This window comes from Lygodium microphyllum, chromosome 6 (genome assembly GCF_053477565.2).
Source record: "Lygodium microphyllum isolate KBCC chromosome 6, Lygodium_microphyllum_v1.1.10, whole genome shotgun sequence".
NCBI lineage: Eukaryota > Viridiplantae > Streptophyta > Polypodiopsida > Schizaeales > Lygodiaceae > Lygodium > Lygodium microphyllum.
Genome location: NC_141140.1, coordinates 555,275 through 571,399, shown reverse-complemented (window position 1 = coordinate 571,399; position 16,125 = coordinate 555,275). Strand labels below are relative to the sequence as shown.

Below are 16,125 nucleotides of genomic sequence, written 5' to 3'. Positions count from 1 at the left end.
ATGTCCAGCCCATGTCTGTCAAACCAAGCTCTAGTCTGTGCATACTATGATGTGGTATCCCCCGCTCGAGCCATCTCCTGAGATGCCATGTATGCTCTGTATGCAATGCGATCTCTGTCCATATCCTGAAATCTGTGTAGGAAGCAGACTGTCTGAAATAATGCCTCGACTAGCATGGGCGGTGTGGCAAGCTCTGCTCGCACAATGTCATCTGGGACTGAGGCCTTGATGCGAATCAATCTAGATATCATGATCACCTGATGTCTCTCCATCAATGTCCATACATAATCGGCAAGGCCTGGCCCCCATATAGCTGCTCCATACATCAGTGCTAGAGTGACTAGAGTATCAAAGAGCCACCCCTTGGTGCGAGGCTCCTAGAAATGTGCCTGATGACACTGTCACTCCATAAGAGCCAATGTTGAGTATCCTCTAGTGAGGCAGTCATGAGCTGCCTGTGTCATCGAGAAAGTCCCTGAAGCTGCTGTAAAGGTGACTCCTAAATATACATATGATCTAGTGACCTCAATACTCCCTCCTGCTGCCATGAAAATACTCTGTCTACGTATCTGAGCTGATGTATGGAATATAAGAACCTTGGTTTTACCAAGGTTCACTGTCATGCCTCTCTGTATGCAAAAATCATCCAATGCTAATAAATGCTGCTGTAATCCCTGAGCTGAATCTGAGACCAACACAATGTCATCTGCATATAGTAAGATATGAACTGTGGCTCCATTGAGATCTATACCTCCACCGGCTCGCTGTTGAATAAACTCTGCTATCTCATCAATGTATAGCCCAAATAGAGTCGGTGAGAGTGGACATCCTTGTTTCACACCAATGGTGCTCACAAGGGGATCTGATATACCTCCCGGACATCTGACTCTGCCAGTAACCCGCTCATATAGTGCATAAAGACCCCACATCATGTCATCATCCACCCCCAGATCAAGTAGGCGTCTAAAAAGCCTCTCTCTCGAAACCACGTCAAAGGCTTTGTGGAAATCCACAAAGCAACAGTACAATCTCTGTTTCTTCACTCGTGTCTGGTCGATCAGACAATGGAGAGTGAAGATGTGGTCTATGGTAGAAAATGCCCGTCTGAACCCTGCCTGTCCGGGTGTGCGCATGCACTCTCTCTCTGCCAACGTGCTGAGCTCCTCCTCCATCACCGTGCCATAAAGTTTGGCCAAAACTGGCCCAATCATGATGGTCCTATATGTGTTAGGATCCATAGGATCCCCTGACTTGTGGATAGGTACAATGGTGTGCTCTGTCCACGAGTCAGGGAACCCCTCAGACAATGCACGGTTGAAGAGGTGAGCAATGAGTGGAGCCAATGTGTCTCTGCCATATATAATATGCTCTATCTGAAGATCAAACTGGTCTTGAGTGCGGCCATGCTGTAACCGTGAGATAGCATGTTTCACCATACTAGTGGTGAAAAAGGATGAAATACCAGGTCTCGGTGTACATGGTGTGGGTATCAACGGCTGTGCGGGTACATGATATAAACTCTATGCGTATCCATGCCATACTGCAGGGTCATGTATCAGTGTGGGTGAACATGGTTCTCTGATCTGCCTCCATGCCTCTGCACAATCTCTGCTCATAAGAAGGTGGTATATATCCAAATATCTCTCCTCCTCCCATTCTTGCTTTTTACGGCGGGTCAAGTGGTGCATGCATCTCTGCGCCTATCTGTGTGTGATCTCTCCTCTGGCCTCCAAATCGTGTAGCTGTCGACGTAGATCTCTGCACTCATCATCATACCACCTGTCCTGTGGCATGGTACGGGTCCGAGGGGGGTGCGTGTATGTGTGATGTGGAAAACTGAGTGTAGCAGAATCATACAGAATGCGTGTGATATCAGTGGTCAGTGTATCAAGGGGTGCGTATGGATCAAGTGACGTGATGTGCTCCTTCAGATGCTGTGAGTAAACATGTGAGAGCTCATGAGTGAAGTGTATGGTAGTATGCATGTGGGGTATGATATCTGCAGGTGGTGATGGTAATGAGGTGAGGAGTGAGAAACTGAGAAAGGTGTGAAGTCTCCCAAGGCCGAAGGACTCGATAGTATGCATCCCATCGATCGGTCCGAGCAGATAATCCATAGTACTCTCGCCCCCCCCACGTGGGAAGCATGTAAGACCTCCTGAATATGGCCATCGTGCCATCCCGTTATAAATAACGAGATGATGTCTACTACCAAGCTCAAGTAAATGCCCTCCATACCCTGTGGCATCTGGCCCAGTATCTGTTGACTCCCTACTAATCCCCAACTCCTTAGGGTCTAATGCTCTCATGATCTCTGGCTGCTCCATATCAAAACTCTCACATTGTCGACTCTGTGTGCACCCGTTGAAGTCCCCCATAAGGAAGACCTCACCCAAAATAGAATACAGAATAATGTCCTCTGAGAGCTGTGAATAAGGGGAGGGGGAATCTCTGGCCTGAATATCACCCTGCGTAGTAGCATATCTGGACCCTCCTGGTGAAAAGTAGCATACTGCCATATAGATCCATCTCTCATCTGATATCTGCACTCTGATCCATATGTAACTGGCCTCCTCATCTCATCTCACTAACTGGATATGTCTCTGTATCCCCTGACGGAATAGAACTGCCACCCCTCCTGAGCCCCTAGATGTACTCTGCCTAGTAGTAGCCCGGTATGCAGATACCCACTCATATCCTGTAATGCGTGGAAGCCCTCTCTCTGGGCTCTCATGTGTCTTTGTGAGGCATATAACATCATGGTCGAGTAAAATCTCCTCAAGTCTGTCCGGTCGTGACCATAGGGAGCCATTGCAGTTCCAAACTGCCACACGTATCGGGGTCTCCTGTACAGTCCTCTGCCCCGTCTCATAGGCCACGCCCCCTATTTGGTGGGGCGTCCATCTATAAAAATCCGGCCATCTCGATAGAAGGCCTTACGGCCTTCTCTACGTGCTTGGAGTATCTGTGGCATGCATGCTCGCCTGTGTGCAATCTGCATCTGAGTTAGGTCCTCATCCATGAAGATGGGAGCCCCAGTCATCCCTTGGAGCGAAATCCGCTTTCGAAAGAAAGCGGCTCACAGAGAGAGAGAGAGAGAGAGAGAGAGAGAGAGAGAGAGAGAGAGAGAGAGAGAGAGAGAGGAAGACAAGAGGAGAAGAGATAGAGGAAGCTTGCCATTATGTATTCATGGAATGAGAAGATGAAAAGAGAGGGTGACAAGAGGAGAAGAGGTAGAGAAAGATTGTCATTATGCTACATAATAAAGAGACTCACTCATAGCTTACCTCAAAGAGATGGACCAGCATGAGGGTATTCTAGAATGGTCTCATGTGCTTGTCATCGTGTTTTGTGTTTCTTTACATCTCCATGGGCTCCTTATATAGCCTCTATGAGAGATTCGATTAAGCTAATCTTTTTTGTTAACATAATCCTAGATTATGTATGGCATCTTTGAAAATATGGAGAATAGTGGATGGGACAAGTTTCCACCTTGGTCATCATGCACGAAGCCAAGGGTAGTGGTAGACAAGCTAGAGAAAGGGAGCTAGATTACAAGAGATGACTGTCCAAAGCACATTATTATAATATATTTACAAGAAGGATAAAATAGAAAGCTAATGTGGTGAAAGAGAGAAAAAATTTGGATGTAGCTAGCAGTCTGCGCCTTCGTAACATCAAATTGGTGAAGAATCTGAAAAAAAAAATTTGCAACACTACAAGGGACTGGGGCAATAGCGACGCCGATTAGCGACGGCGTTTATCGGCGTCGCTATTGGCGTCGCTATTGGCGTCGCTATATGCGTCGCTATTTGCGTCGCTATTTGCGTCGCTATTTGCGACGCAAATAGCGACGCAAATAGCGACGCAAATAGCGACGCATATAGCGACGCCAATAGCGGCGCAAATAGCGACGCAAATAGCGACGCAAATAGCGACGCATATAGCGACGCCAATAGCGACGCCGCAGGAAAAAAAAAGCGCGGCCGAAACCAGAGCGCCGTTTTCATTTTGTTTTCTTCGCCTTTTGAGAGCGAGAGCGAGGGAGAGAGCCAAGGCTTTGTGAAAGAAGAGGAGGAAGAGACTTGTTGCCGCCGCCGCCGCCACCGCCACCGTCGTTGTTCGCGAAGGAGAGGAGGAGCCCTCGTTGCAAAGAGAAGCCGCCCACGCTCGCCATATCTCATTGGTGAGTCTCCCTCTCTCTTTCTTTTACTTGTTGAAGGTTTAAATCGTTCTCTTTTGTTTATTTAGGAGAGGAAAAGAAAGAGAAGGAGAGGGAGAGGGAGAGAGAGGGAGAGAAAGAGAGGGAGAGGGAGAGAAAGAGAGTGAGAGTGCATTCTCTCTCTCTCTCTCTCCCTTTTGCTTGTTTAATGTTTAAATTACTTTCTTCTTTGCTTGTTTAGGAGAGGAAACGAGAGAGTAAGAGAGAAAGAGAGGGAGAGGGAGAGGGAAAGGGAAAGAAAGAGAAAGAGAAATAGAGGGAGAGGGAGAGGGAGGGGGAGGAAATAGGAGAGGGAGAGAAAGAAAAAGAGAGGGAGAAGGAGGGAGAGTGCATTCTCTCTCTCCCTCCCTCTCCCTTTTGCTTGTTTAATGTTTGAATCACTTTATTTTTTTCTTGTTTAGGAGAGGAAATGAGAGAGAAAGAGAGTGAGAGGGATAGGAAGGGGAAGGAAATGAGAGAGGGATAGAAAGAGAAAGAGAGGGAGAGTGCATTGTATCTCTCCCTCTCCCTTTTGCTTGGAGGATGTTTAAATCACTTTATTTTTTGCTTGTTTAGGAAATGAGAGAGAAAGAGAGATAGAGAGGGAGAGGGAGAAAAAGAGAGGGAGAGGGAGAGGGAGAGGGAGGGGGAGGGGAAGGAAATGAGAGAGGGAGAGAAAGAGGGAGAGGGAGGGAGAGGGAGAGAGGGAGCGAGGGAGCGAGGGAGAGGGAGAGGGAGAAAGAGGGAGAAAGAGGGAGGGAGAGGGAGAGGGAGGAGGAGGGAGGAAATGAGAGAGGGAGAGAAAGAGAACGAGAGGGTGAGGGAGAGGGTGAGAGAAAGAGAGGGAGAGGGTGAGGGAGAGGGAGAGGGAGAGGGAAGGGAATGAAATTTAAGATAATATACGTATCGATAATGGTATGCAATGTGCTTTGCATACGGCCACGTACTTCATCAAAATTAACCCAAAATTATTGTTATAGAAGTGGAGATCCCTTAAATTGAGTATAGGATAATTTCTCTCAGGTCTTATGACTATGAGTAGAATTGATTGAAATAAATTTTATTACTATAGTTGTAAAATTTCATAGATGGCGCGCATTAATTTTAAAATGGATTACTTATACTCAAAGCCGAGATATAACAAAAAATTATCTACCGGGACAAACAAATCGTTGAGCATGATACAAGGCCGAGATATAACATCGGAAAATCTCTCGACTACTATATACAATGCAAGGTTTATGGTCAACTTGCAAGTTGACGTACATCTCCAAAAAGCTATCCATTTAAGCCTCGTTTGCTGTAATGTAGATAAGATGGCAAACGAAGAAGGTCCTATTGTTCAAGACCGCGAGTCGTATCTTAATCAGCGTGTCCCATGTCTCGTTACCTCAGGTTATCATGCATGTCCATTGTGTGGGCCACAGTTAGACGCCCGAAGGTCACGAACCATGAAGAAGATGGTATATCAAGGACACGCCACTTTCTTGCCGGAGGATCATGAACTCAGGGAAGGTTTTCTTGGACGACCTCCAGCACGTATGAACGCTGCAAGCTGGTACGAGCTGAAAATGGTAAACCCGGAATCACATCCAAATGGAATGCGACGGTTCTCAGTTTTCTACGAGTTGCCATATTGGACCCACTTACAGGTCAACCACTTGTTGGATCCCATGCATATTTTCAAAAATGTGGGCAGCTTGCTATGGGACCACATCACAGGAAAGAGAGACACTATAGGGTCACGAATGGATTTAAAGGAGGTAGGTAAGATGGAGGCGCTTTGGCCGCAGTCGAGTGCTGAAGGGGGAGTGCAGCTTCCTCGCGCTCCCTGGGTTTTGTCTACCAAAGAAGAGCGCATTGTGAAGCAAGTAATCAAGTCTATCCGCACTCCGACGGGTATGATGCGTTCTCTCAGGTCCGCATTTTCTAAAGATGACCAAATGTCTGGGCTAAAATCCCATGATTGGCATAAGATATGTCAGGTTTGTGAACAGAATGGATTTTAATAAGCGTGGACACTTTGAAATTTGAAAAGTGACCATTATTCTTAATGCTTTCTCATTTGTGGCAGTTTGTCCTACCGATCGCGATCGCGGGATGCCTAACTCCAGAAATTCGTGGGGCCATTTACAAGCTGTCGACTTTGGTGCAATGGATCTCACAGAAAGAGATTAAGACGTCCTCTATTGAATCCGCAAGGCGGGGAGCAGTTGAGACGGTCTGTCTCTTTGAGAAATACCTGCCCACTAGCATGCTCACGATACAAGTTCACCTTCTTGTGCATCTTGTGGACGAAGTGGAGATTGCCGGACCTGTCCATACGCGATGGATGTTCTTCCTGGAGCGCTTCATGAAAACCCTGAAAGGCTTTGTGCGACAACGAGCTCGTCCGGAAGGTAGCATGGCGGAGGGTTGGTTGGTGTCAGAGGCATTAGTGCATATCTCACAATGGCTACCAACGGTGGAACCAGACAATGAAATGCTATGGACGCTCAAGGACGATGACAGGCTGACTGGAGATGTGGTGGTTGGAAATGGGGTAGAAAAAAGAATGGATGCCTCAATGGAAGAGAAAGTGAATCGCTTTTGTATGTTGCACCATGCCTCCATGGAGACGTGGCTCGCCAAGTACCAGATTGCAAGGCAAGATCGAGAGGAAGCGCGAGCTGAATTCCGACGCAGTACGCGTCACCGACCGATTCGATATCCCGAAGGCATGGAGGAGATGCCGCGGTTTATGTCAACACGATGGTTGCATGGAGCCTTGATCGCAGCATCCAGCGAAGGGGCAGAGGTCTCAATGGAGGAGTGGGAGTTCTCGAGGGGATGTAGTCCAAAGGTAATGAGGGGTTTAGAATGTGTCGTATCTGAATTTGTTTGCTACATCTAATTTGAGTGTTTCAATGTGCAGTACAAAATATATAGTGCAGCGTGGTCGCGCGGACGGCATTTTCGGGTGGAGCGTATTGACAAAATGCGCTCCACAATGGACTGTGGTGTCATGGCAAGGTTTGAGCAAGAGAGCCGGCGACGAGCAACGGATCCGAACACGGTTGTGGATGAGATGGAGTATTTTGGGAATTTGCAAAGTATTATTACGGTGGATTACCGTAGCTTCTCCATGATAATATTCGATGTGCAGTGGTTCAAAGTGGTACTTGGAGGAGCTGGCGCAACGGTTCGACGAGGTCCATCTGGATTTCTCGAAATAGATTCCGAAAAAAAATGGATGGATTTGCGCGACACCTTTGTGTTGCCGGCACATTGTGAACAGGTAATCTTCTAGTCATTTGCTTGCTAATTGTAATACGACATGCTTTATGTCACAATGGTTTGAAGACGGTTTGTAAGTGTTTGTGAACAGGTAATCTTCTATCCAAATCCCCGACAACCTCGATGGTGGTATGTTATACCTTCAACTCCTAGAGGTGCGAGAGTATACGATCAAAGCGATGTTCCAGGCATAGATGAAGAATATATGCAAATAGAGGGATCGAAATTACAAGGGGTGGAGGCCACCGCAAGCTTGGAGCCCGCATCGGCTAACAATGATGGAAATACAGAAGTCGTAGAATTTTTTGAGAACGAGGCAGACTCGTTCTTTTGTGGTGACATGTCTATCGACCTTCCAGTGTATGCAGAGTTATGTCAGGAGATTAACATGGGACCATAGAATACTTCATTCTTGGAGAATTGTATTACTCAATTCGTTGTTTAGATCTTCCATAAAGGTAGATAAGATATGCATTTTAAGATGGATTTTTCAAAAATGATTTATATTAATGCGCTTTGTATAGTTTCAATTGATTATTCTAACATTATTTTTTATCTCTGCAGGTATCTTTATTTTCAGGATGAGTCGAGGGATGAGCGATGAGGAGTTTCAGGAGATGATGGCACGTATGTCTCCAGATCAGCTCGCGAGATTCAGAGAGATAGCAGATCAGGAGCTGTCTCGTTCTTCGTCAGGGCGCTCTGCTAGATCAGCTTCAGTGCGATCAGATGCTTCAGCTTCGAGCAGACGATCTCGACGCTCGCGACTTGGGCCAGAGGGAGGGACTGCGACTGCAGGAGGATCAGGGGGGTGCTGCTGTGGAGACACGGACGCGGTGTCTCCGTCTCGTCGTTCAGCTAGAGCTCGGTCACCTCCAGGATTTGTCACACCTGTGGGGACGTCCACTCCAGTTACTCCGGCTTTTGCGCAGCCGTCGGCAGATGTCACGCCTTTTGGTGGCACTCCTTTTGGGGGCACCCCCTCTGGTGGCACTCCTTTTGGTGGCACCCCCTCTGGTGGCACCCCTTTCAGTGGCACTCCGGGAGAGGGTACCCCCGTCGGTACACCGGATGTTCAGGGGTCTCCTGGATATGCCCAGGAGCGTGGACGGAGATGGGAGAGGGCCCATACGAGGCACACTCCTAGGGATTATGGATACCTAGTGGATGGCAGGTCAGGAGCTATCATCATGAATGATGAGGGGAGGAGGGTGATAGCTCGCATGAGGGAGTTGTGCCAACAAGTTTTTCGGCACAACGTCCTGGATCATTGGAGGAACATACCGGAGGGGAGCAAGGAGTACATAGTAGCATCCTTGCATGAGGAGTTCCCGGTGCCAGCCGCAGTGGATAGATTCTCTACGGGCTGGATGATGGATTGCATGCGTGCATACATGTCACATAGACGATCCGACGCACGCAAGGCAATCAAGAGTGGGGCTCCAAAGCCCGAGTGGTTAGATGCAGAGGACTGGCGCCGACTGAGGGAGGAGGCTACAAATTCGCCAGGACGTTGGAGTCAGCAGCGGGAGGCGGCGAGGGCACGAATCGAGGCCGGATCGGTACATCATCTTGGGAGTGGCGGCCACAGGACATATTTGGAGGACTTTGTAAGTTTCTCTTTTGTTTTGCTTATTTGTTTTTTTGAGATATTATTTGTACTGACAATCATATTTCTAACAGTTAGCATTTTGTTTTCTTTGCAGCACTCCATTACAAATCGTGATCCGCAAGGCCTTGAGACTCAATATGCAGAGAGGCACGGTCTCAGATCATTGATCGACCGATTGTACAGACGCGGCGGCCCAGTAAGTCTCTCATCTTTCATGTCCGTAGTTACCATGAGATATTTGAATGCATTATTGTATGGTGGATTGATATGTTGTTTCTTTTTCTGCAGAATCCGTTTGATGCTCCTTTGCAGAGGGACGAGCTTTCGGGGGACGACGATTTGTAGCTCGCCCTCGGATCCTTAGCGCTCACATACCTTTAGTTTTTAGTCGCCCGATCTATGTAGACATTTTCTATGTATTAGTGATATTGTTTTATGATTGTACCAATCGCATTTTATGCGATATCATGTATTTATTTCATCTATCAGTTTTATGATTTCAGTATAGATTCTTTTTGTTTGCAAACGCTTTGTATGCAGCAGTGCAGAAACTATTTTGTATGGCTCTCATACAGCACACAGTGCTATATGTGGCAGGGCAGCTTGCTGCCCTGCCACAAAATTTTTTTTTCCTCTGTTACCGTCGCTATTTGCGTCGCAAATTTACTGCAGGCGTCGCTATTGTCGTCGCTATCAGCGTCGCAAATTCTCTGCAACCGTCGCTATATGCGTCGCTATTTGCGTCGCTATATGCGTCGCAAATGCGACGCATATAGCGACGCAAATAGCGACGCATATAGCGACGCAAATTTGCGACGCATATAGAGACGCAAATAGCGACGCATATAGCGACGCAAATAGCGACGATACCATGGCGTCGTCAATAACGACGCTTTTTCCGACGACGGGGGCAAATTTTGTTGTTTGTATTTTCGTCGCTTTAAACGTCGCTATAAGGTCTATATCTTGTAGTGCAACTTTGTAGACCAGGTCAAAACCGATTGTCTGCACACAAATTTTCTTGAAATTTGCTTTCCTTTGGGATTTATTGAAATTATAAAAAATGACTTTCAGAAGTTGCTTTGACTTTAGTTCCTCATATATATATAAATACATAAAAGCATGTGACAGAGAGGGTCCATGCTTGTAAGCTTTTGTGTAAGATCCAAATCACACCATGGATATTGACTTGTGTACAAGGGTGAGTTTTCCTCTAATGATGGTGATAGATTCCAAATCTTTGTGATGCAAATAGCACCCACGTGTAGTTGGAGGCTAGTCCTTTGAAAAAATATATGCACTCACTCAACGCCTAGGTGTAATCCATTTTCATCTTCACTAAGATAACACATCACTTTTACCCTTTACATTGACATCCCTCCTAAGAACTTGTTCCTCCACTTGCTAGTGAGAGCTGAAAAAATGAATGGATTGCCTCTTACCCACCCCCAGTCTCCAATCCTCACTAAAAGAGCTAAAGAGATGACCACCTAGCCAAAGGGAGGATGGGCTAGGACACCCCTTTCCTCAAAGAGAATGAAAAGAACCAAAACCACAACTTCACGAGAGAGAATTTATAGCCCGTCTTAATGGAAATGAAGATGATGGAAGGTTAAGAGAGGTGATGGCTCCTAAATTCTCCCATGAACATATATATAACATGAGAAAATAAAGATTCTCCACCAATAGATCATACGACAAGTCTTACTTAATAAGTCTAAGTATGAATGTAGAGGGAGAATTAGAAGAGAGTACATATGATTTAGACACCATATTAGAATATGGGAGAGAGAGAGAGAGAGAGAGAGGAGAGGAAGACAAGAGGAGAAGAGATAGAGAAAGCTTGCCATTATGTATTCATGGAATGAGAAGATGAGAAGAGAGGGAGATAAGAGGAGAAGAGGTAGAGGAAGATTTCCATTATGCTACATAATAAAAGAGACTCACTCATAGCTTATCTCAAAGAGATGGACTAGCATGAGGGTATTCTAGAGTGGTCTCATGTGCTTGTCATTGTGTTTTGTGTTTCTTTACATCTCCATGGGCTCCTTATATAGCCTTCATGAGAGATTAGATTAAGTTAATATTTTTTATTAACATAATCCTAGATTGTCAAAAATCGCGTGGTGGGGAGACTTGCTCAAGATGATGCGCCGAACACACATAGAATGCACAAGGAGAAGCTCACTCAAGAGACAAGAAGAGAGATGAAGGCCAAAACGTTTTCTTGCTGGTTTCTTCTTCTTTTTCCACACATTTTACAATGTACACAAAGTATAGATAAGATACAACATAAAGGAAAGTGGCATACTAAGTCAAATAATGCATAACCGACTACACTAGTCGACTGGCGCTATAACTATGCCAGCTGTAAATAGGTGTAATAAGCTGAATATAACTATAATAAGTAAATAGATGTAAATAGGTGTGACAATCATCATCATCAACAGGTGCATTAATGGATGTTAGGTCTTCTGCAATTTGCTTGATTTCTGCCACATAGTCACTGATACTGCGATTGCCTCTCCATGCACCGTGTAATCTCTGCTTAAGTTGTATCTTACGAGCCTCTGTACATGTTCCACACATTTTTTCTATGATTTTCCATGCCTCCTTATAAGTACTTGCCTTTTTTATATGAGGAATCAATGTTTCTGAAATATATATGGAGATCCAATGCAAAACCTTCATGTTCTTCCCAGTCCAATCCTTGTACGCTTTCTTTTGCTCTTCAATTGGATGTTTGGAAACTTTTGGACATTCATCATCACCTGTTATGAGATCCCATAGACCTCTACCCATCAAAAAAATCTCCATCCTGTAGGACCAAACACTATAGTTGTCTTTGGTCAATTTGTCCCCCATGATCTGAGTGATCTGTGCCGTGTCAGACATTATGACTGCTGCAAATTCAGAAGAAAACAACAATACAATCTATCCAGAAATGGTATTCAGCAATATGACTATCATACATGTGTCCAAAAATTGTCATATATATCCATCCACTATAAGATCAAGTAAGAGCCTCAAAAGTTAAAGAGTGAGAGTAGGCCAGCTATGCTTTGGCTGTGTGACTGTTCACAACATGAAAATTATGTCACTGCGTCTTTCTCTTGCATTTCCTCTACTTCTGCCCCACATAAATCTTCTCAAATTCTACAACCAACTCAGCTGCAACATTCTCAAAAGGCTCCCATGTAGGTTTTTCTGTATCAGCCCATCTCACAAAATACTCCACTTTACCATTCTCTTCTCTCTTCTCCAAAATTTTTTCTGCAATGCCATACTGCAATTCTACAAACGCTATTCCCAGACAACTGCTGTAAAGGCCTCTGTATGTCTTTTTGTCTATTTACTCAACTGCTTGAGCTTTCCTATCACCTCATCAGTTATATATATTGTGATGAATTTGCATGCAGAAACCATGCTTGAGTGTAGTCTGGAACAACACATGCAACTGGTTGCCCAATTTTTCAACACCTTAATGTCCATCATCATGCAAATTCCAAATTTTATACATGTGCTTCCAGTACCATGCTGTACAGTGTGCGGTAGATATTTCCCATTGAAGATGATGACTACATGATCTTCTTCATCCTTCCCTTTGACTTTTTCCACCGTGCAATAGAAACCAATTGCAGACATTACTCCATCGCCAAACTCTTCATTTATGATAGCTTTGATGCTCTCACCATAGTGCGATGTTGCTTCGTGCAGCCTGTAAATGGTAGGGTCTTGCAATATTATCTCATAATAACATTGCAGTGGCACAGCTTTCATGGTCTCCAGAAGCTCAGGAGAAAGGTCAGGTACTGCAGACTTGAAGGACTCCTCGAGAGAAGGATACAAGGGTTTAGAATAGTGCGAACTGGCACTGCCATTAGCGCTTGGAAGCATCTTCTCTCTGCCAATAGGATATCGTTGAGCTGCAGGAATATGAGTTTGCCAATCAGAGACAAAGCTCTTTTAACCCATATCAACTAATCAAACATGGCACGATGCTCTGACAATCCATCAGCGACCTCGGATTCACAACACCCTCTGTCTCGCTAATAGGCAATGAAGCCTCTACTCGATTGAACTATCTATATCCTCCTTCCACTGATTCTCTGCAAAACTAGATGTTGCTAGGATGCCATACTGTGATCTAGGAGGGAGTGAGAAAGAATATTGTTATCAACAAAAGGCGACCTTTCTCTGATCAGAAGTGCTACTAGCACTTGCAGGCAAGTTCCCCTCCTGGCAGTGACACAAAATCGGCTTGGAGAATCTTTCTGCTGGTTATTTCTTGAGCAAAATGTCAAACCCCCTCATGGCAGCTCTTAATCACATCCATAATCTCCTTTGTTGTTGGCACCCTTCTAAGCATTGCATCCTTTCCTTTGCAATACAACACATCATTTATCAAGCGGTATTCAGTGGCCTTAGAAGCCAACTACCTTTTCTCACTCTTACTCATATGTGTAGGTGCCTCACTATGCTCAAAAAAATAAAGCACATGTTGTAGTTGAAACTTACCCTGAAACAAGGGGAGCTTTACTACAATGATGCCCACCATTACCTATTTTATTTTTTTAGCTGCTAGAGCATATGTGTCGCCGTTTGTGTGCCTTGGCACAAAATAGATCTCGGCTTTTTGTAGCTTCCTTATGAGATTTTTAGCTTCTCTCATTTTCACGGCTAAGTTATCATTTTTACAAGCCCAGATTCCTTTCATTTGCTTAACAATTAGCATCGAATCCCCAAAAACATTAAGTTGAGTGACACCTCAAACCTACAAGAAAGGCTTGATATTCTATCTCATTGTTAGAATAGACATCCTCCAAGCTAATACCTTCTCCATAAATTTTGTCACCTTAGGGACTGAACACCACTATTCGTGCTACTGCTCTATCTTTAATACGCTTCTAGGCCCCATCAAAGTAGAGGTCATGGGCATTCTCCACCCATGGTGGGTCCTCAAGAGGAGATGTCTCCTCTTTTACCTTTCCCTTCTCTTTTTCCTTCTTTTGATGGCATTTATGGGTCAATAAATAAGCTAGGCAGGCCCGAGTAGAGTCCTCCATGTTGAAGGTGTAGTCAAACTCTTGGAATTGTATCACCCACTTAGTGATTCTCACTGAAACATCCACGTGCTGTAAGGCATTGTTAAAATGCTCTTCTGTTGTGATCACTGTGAACGGCCTAGGGAGAAAATAAGGACGAAACTTTCTTACAGCAAACACTAGAGACAAAATCGTCACCTCCACCATCTTGTACCCTTGTTCTGATGTTGTCATTACTCTGCTAGAAAAGTAAACCAGCCTCAGCATGCCAGTTTTAGCATCCTTTTGTATTAGTGCTGCCCTTAGAGCATCTTTCCCAAAACTCGGATTGATAAAAAACTCTTAATCCCATCAAGGTTATAAAATTATAGGAAGGGTGCTGAGAGCCTTATTCACCTCTCGTGAAAGCACCTTTCACTTCCGTCAGTCCTGAGGAGCTCCTCAGAGTGGGCCAATTGCTGTAGTGGAAACACTAATTAGGAGAGGAGATGAATGAACCACCCCATATATCGCACCTTCTGAATGAAAGAGGTTAGTTTCTTCACAGAATATGGTGATGGCACCGCCAATAGGGCCTTAATTTTGTTTGAATCCGCTTCAATGCCCCTCTCACTTATGACATGCCCTAACAAAGTTACACTACTTTTGCCAATACGACACTTCTCATGGTTTAGCTGCCCCCCATTTGTGTGAGGCAGTTGAATCCTTCATCAACCTTCCCAAGATATAGAGCCTTAGAACTATAAATACAAAAATCATCAATAAAGAGCCTGATTGACTTTCCAAAATATGGCTGGAAGACATAATTCATGAATCACTAGAAGGTAGCTCGGGCATTTGTTAATCCAAATGGAATTACTTTGTAAGCAAAACACCCCCAAGGCGTGATGAAGGTGGTCTTCTGTTGATCCTCTTCAACTATTTGGATTTGGAAATCACCTGAATACCCATCACAAACACTATATCTCTCATGCTTGGCCACCCTGTTGAGTATTTCATCTTGAAAGGGAAGAGGAAAGTGATCTATCTTTATTGCAGCATTCATCGGCTTGTAGTCCACACAAATCTACCATTTTCCGTTCTTCTTGGGTGTCACCACTGCAGGTGAAACCTACTCGGAGTCCCCTACTGGATAGATGAAACCTGCCTTCAAAAGTCATTGCACCTCAGTTGAGTAGAGCATTTTGTTGAACTACTCCCAACCGTCGTAGTCGTTGCACCAATAGCCTTGCTCCATCTTTTAGATTAATGTGATGTTGTACTGCTATCACACCTGTGATGTGTTCATAATTAGAAATAAAAAGTGCATAGTGTTTTATCACCACTTCCATGTAGGCTACCTTCTACTCAGCTGATAGATCCTTAGCTAGCATTTTTTCTAGTCCCTCCTTCTCGACCTTTCGAAGCTGCTAGGGAATTTCACTACTAGAAGGCCCTTTCAATGTAATCCCCATCACTTCTAGAGAGCTTTCTTTCTCATCATTAGAAGAATTGCCCTCTGTTAGATGACCAATCCTTGCTGGAACTCCATTCATCAGCGGTGGTCTCTAACACAAGATCCTCCTATCGGCCCTCCTTCATGTTGTAGATAGTGCTCTTCCATTTTTTCTACAGCCCCTTTTGTGGCCTTAGCTCTAAATCCCCTGTCTTCCAATCTTGTCCGGATTTCATTACCATTAGCCATGATCGCCCAAGAATGAGTGGATAGTCGTCCCCCTTCACTAGCATCACATACATGTCAAGCTCAAATTGCACTCCACACACCTTTACCTTGACTTTATTTATAACTTCCAAATAATTTACTACTACATTGTCAGCCATTTTGGCCCCAAATACAGTAGTTCACTTATCTCTAATCCCAAACAATGCATTAACTTTTCCGTTATGACACAAATCTCTACATCTTTATCCACATATGTCTTTGATACTCTTTGCTCATTGATTTTGGCTTCCACTAGAGGCACAATATCTTTCGTCTCTCTAGCCTGGAT

General features: G+C 44.7%; 1 pseudogene; it reads right to left on the bottom strand.

The window, feature by feature from the left end:
* Positions 1-1,520: 1,520 nt before the first annotated feature.
* Positions 1,521-15,179, bottom strand: LOC148034221 (uncharacterized; annotated as a pseudogene).
* Between the last annotated feature and the right edge of the window lie 946 nt (positions 15,180-16,125).